Source organism: Apodemus sylvaticus, chromosome 1 (assembly GCF_947179515.1).
Source record: "Apodemus sylvaticus chromosome 1, mApoSyl1.1, whole genome shotgun sequence".
Taxonomy (NCBI): domain Eukaryota; kingdom Metazoa; phylum Chordata; class Mammalia; order Rodentia; family Muridae; genus Apodemus; species Apodemus sylvaticus.
In genome coordinates, this window is record NC_067472.1 from 97,093,879 (window position 1) to 97,097,756 (window position 3,878).

At 52.5% G+C, this 3,878-nt stretch overlaps 1 long non-coding RNA gene across 1 annotated transcript; it reads right to left on the bottom strand.

Moving 5' to 3' along the window:
- Nucleotides 1-207: 207 nt before the first annotated feature.
- On the bottom strand, nucleotides 208-1,894 carry LOC127663575 (uncharacterized). The gene is made up of 3 exons (XR_007972994.1): nucleotides 1,795-1,894; nucleotides 1,040-1,198; nucleotides 208-366 (listed from the first exon to the last, which is right to left on the bottom strand). It is a non-coding gene; the product is annotated as an uncharacterized LOC127663575 (long non-coding RNA).
- Nucleotides 1,895-3,878: the final 1,984 nt, after the last annotated feature.

The window sequence follows — 3,878 nt, forward strand, 5'->3', positions numbered from 1 at the left end:
GAGGCGTGGACATGTGCAGTCTCAGGTGGGATGAACGCTCAGTCCTAGGCTGTGAGACGGGACATACACCAACCCAGCCTGCCTCTGACTCCAGCTTCCACGAGGGGAGACGTACAGCAAACGTGTGTAGCCTTCCGGCCAATTCAGTCAAACAGCAGCCTGCATGTCAATTATGAGGGCTTTAAAGGTCATTTATTTTATCTTTCACAAAGGTCATTTTGAATTAACTAGGCACTTAGAAAATGTTACTTAAAATGTTGAAAGGAATTCCACCAAGATTTCCCAGTGATCCTCGATAGATTCAACTCCAGAAGTCCTCTCCAAACTCTCTCTGTCTTGTTTCTGCAAGAGGTTCCAGGCTCATCCCTTGACAAAAGCAATGTGGGAAGTTGTGTGGACCTCTAGGTCTCAGGAAAGCCGTGAGTGCCACCACCTCTGTGAACTCAGCCCCGTGTCTGTGGTGTCCAGACTCCGCTCAGCCTTCCTCCTTCAACCATCACCTTTCTCTCTCCTGAGCCTCAAGAAGAATCTCTGGGTCTCCCATGCAAACATTCGACTGACCAGAGCATCTTCTGGAGTCAGACTAGGAATACCCCAAACCCAGGGCAGGTAGCCTCCTAGAGTGGTCTACAGAAGCTTTGAAAAGTGGATTCCTGGGCTCTCTGTTAGCAAGACTGGAAATGTGCATTTAAAAAACTCTCCCAGTGGTTTTTCCATGGTGCAAACCATCATTGGAGAGCCTGATTGCTGAATAAAGGGTATGAGCCCACTCTGCTGGGCTGTTAAGCTCTGAGGGCCCTTAGCCTTTGGAGACACCCCTGTCACACAGGCAACACAAGCACCAATCAGGAATGTCTCAGCTAGTGATCTGAAACATGCCCCAGAGAGCACCTTCACAGACCCAGATCAAAAAAGTCAGTTTCTGCCTCTGCCAGAGCCCAAGCCTTGGAGTCCCCCACTGCAAGGTCTCTCAGTCCATGCCCTTGTCCCATGTGGAGAGTGGGGGCCCTATGACCCCACTCACCCCAGACATACTTACGGAGTCATTTTATAAAGCTGGGTCCTCCTCTCAAACAGCGACCCTCCCCAGGCCCAGGGCCACAACCCGCCCACTGGTGTGGCCTGGGCAGACTCGGTCTCACCGACCCCTGTCTCCAGGACTCTCTTCAGCTTCACATTGGTGCTTGCGTCCCCCGGCCTGTTGTCAGGAAACACCATGAGTCGTCACCCTGTCCCCATCCAACCTCCCTGCCAAGTGAGAGCCAGTGGCAGACTCCTTGAGGTCCTGGGATATAAAGAACAGAAGAAGATGGGAAGGGTCTGCAGGGAAGGGTCTTCCCAGGGTTCCTGGAGTGACTCTTTGAGCCCCGTCTGAGGTGCTCATGAGGGAACAGGAAGGAGACTGCTTGGTTCTGGGCCCTCCCTCTAAGACATTCCTAAGGAAGCAAGAGAAGTGGTAGGACCTGGAGCCTCCCCAAAGTACTACCTTGGAGCCTGGACTTCGGGGTCATAAACATCTGGACTCCCTAGAAAGCAGAACGAAGATGGAGCTGCCTTCCAGGCAATAGGATAAGACCTGGGGCTAAAAGGGCACAAGGCAAGTAACAGACCCCTTGTCCCTCAGGCTGATCTCCATCTTCCCCTTCCCTCACAGAACCCCAGGGCAAGGACAGGGGTCTGCAGCCCACCCCAAATCTGAGAGCACACCTGAGGATGGTAAGCCAGGTATTGGCTTGTCTGCTCCATCATGGGAGGTTCTCTATCACCCTCCCATCCCACAACACAGGTCCTCACACACTGGTCAGCGCCCACCAGGTCCCTATCTATCAGCAAGGCTTGAAGAAAGCTTCATGGGGCTGAAGGAGAGCCAGGACGGACACCTTCTGTGGAGTCCTCCCACACGTAGGCCAAGCCTGAAAACTCAGTTTTGGTTTCCTGTTCCAGGAACCTCTGCTGCGTGTTTGCAGAGATAAGGGGGTGGAGGTGTTAAATCATAGGGAGTCAGATGGGCTGCTTCCGGAGTCTGCCCTGAGCACAGGAGCGGAGCGGGGCCGCGCTGTGCAGGGAATGGGACACTCCACAGATACAGATGCTGTGACCTACCAGCCAAGGCAAGAGACAAACTCCTTTATCCTCGACAGAGCACAGACCTACAGAACGGGGGATATTGCTATGACAGTGTCATTCTGGAAATGGGCCTGGAGGTTCACACCGCATCTGAAGCCAGGCTAGCTGGCTTTCTTTTTGTGTTTTGCTGCTTTCTCATCTCCATCAGTATCTGTGCTAACAGGGATTCGCACACCTGCACTATGTGCTACAGTGTCTGGGGTTCTCTGACCTGGGGTTTACAGCTGGAGTACAGCCTTTCTTAGGCAGGACAAAAGAAAAACAATGGAACAGCTCTGCATGAAGCTGGGAGTGGGGAAAGCAGTGGCTGTTCCACATCTCCTTCCCCAACACAACACCTCCTTAGAGATTCCTTCAGAGGACCCTGGGGGCTCTAAATGTCACTTGAACATCATTGGTCCAGTCCAACCTTATTTTCAGAAGAAGCTGAGGCTCAGAGTAGGCAGAGATTGGCTGAAGGTCACACAGCAAGTTGGTAGTAGAGCTGGGACTGGCCTAACCATTGCGGCCTCCAGGCCCTGCTCTAAGGCAGCCATCAGCCTTCGCCGGGGCTCTGAACTCCCCTAACCTTCTCCCCTTATCCGTTCTTTGGCATGGAGGGCCCTACCATCCATGACACACCTCCCAGAAATGAGGTCCACGGAGGCTCCTGAGCTGGCCCTGCTGCATCAGGCCTTGGAGCGTCTTCTGAGGCTCCTCTCATCCTGTGAGCTCCCTTCTCTGCCCTGTGACCCTGCGCTCCATGTCTCTCCCACCTCCCCCACAGGCTCAGGTCTACTACCTGCTCCAGGGATACCGGCTTTGAAAAAAGTCAGTCTGAACACATCACTTGCTGGTGAGACTCCCTCAGCCATGGGTTCCCTCACCCCCACTTTGTGGCTGGTGAGGCTGTGGACCCATCCCATCTCCCGCTTCTGTTGCTCTCTCCTCCAGACTGCCCCACCTCAGCTGTGCTCCGGCTTTCCAAATACCCAGCTCAGATCTCTGCTTCCTCCCTCGCCCCTTGCCTTGCACACCCTCTCTCATCTCTCTCCAGAGCCTGTTTCTCCAAGAGCTCCCTGAGAGTTCCTCCTCTCCCCATCCTCTTGCCTATAATCCATGTTCTTGGGCACTACTCTGCCTGGACCCTGGAAAGAAGACTGATACATTTTCAATTCAGATCCCAGGGGTGTTTTGTTTTTAATATAAAATGCACACACTGGCTCCACCAGGCCAGACTCCTATCACCCCGCCCCGCCCCGCCGCATCAGCTGGGTCTTATTCTGCCTGCATACTCTGAAGAGAGAAACAGGCAGTGGCTTGCTATCTCCTGCTGGGCTGTGAGCTCTCTGCAGGCACTGAACCTGTCTTACCCTATATGTATCTCCCACATGGCGCCTGGCATAGAAAAGGGACTTAGTTAAATGACTGAGATCCCCAAGTGAGCCCCTTCACTCGTGACTAGGAGGTAGTCACAGATGATTTAGTGACAGGCCACAGCTTGTAGGAATCTGAAACGTTGTTCTCCTTGCTGCCTGTCACTGGTACCTGACCCCTAGTCCCCTTCACTCTATCAGCTCTACATAAAGGAGGCATATTGAAGGTGAGGGTAATACCAGGCTTATAAAATGTTACAGAACAGCTTCGAATAGTGACACTTAATATCCAGCTCTCCAGAAGGTGTTTACATGCAAACATACATAAGTTACATAATTTTGCTGACATAAATGATGGGCAGTGGATAGTTTATAAATACAGATTAAATATCCAAT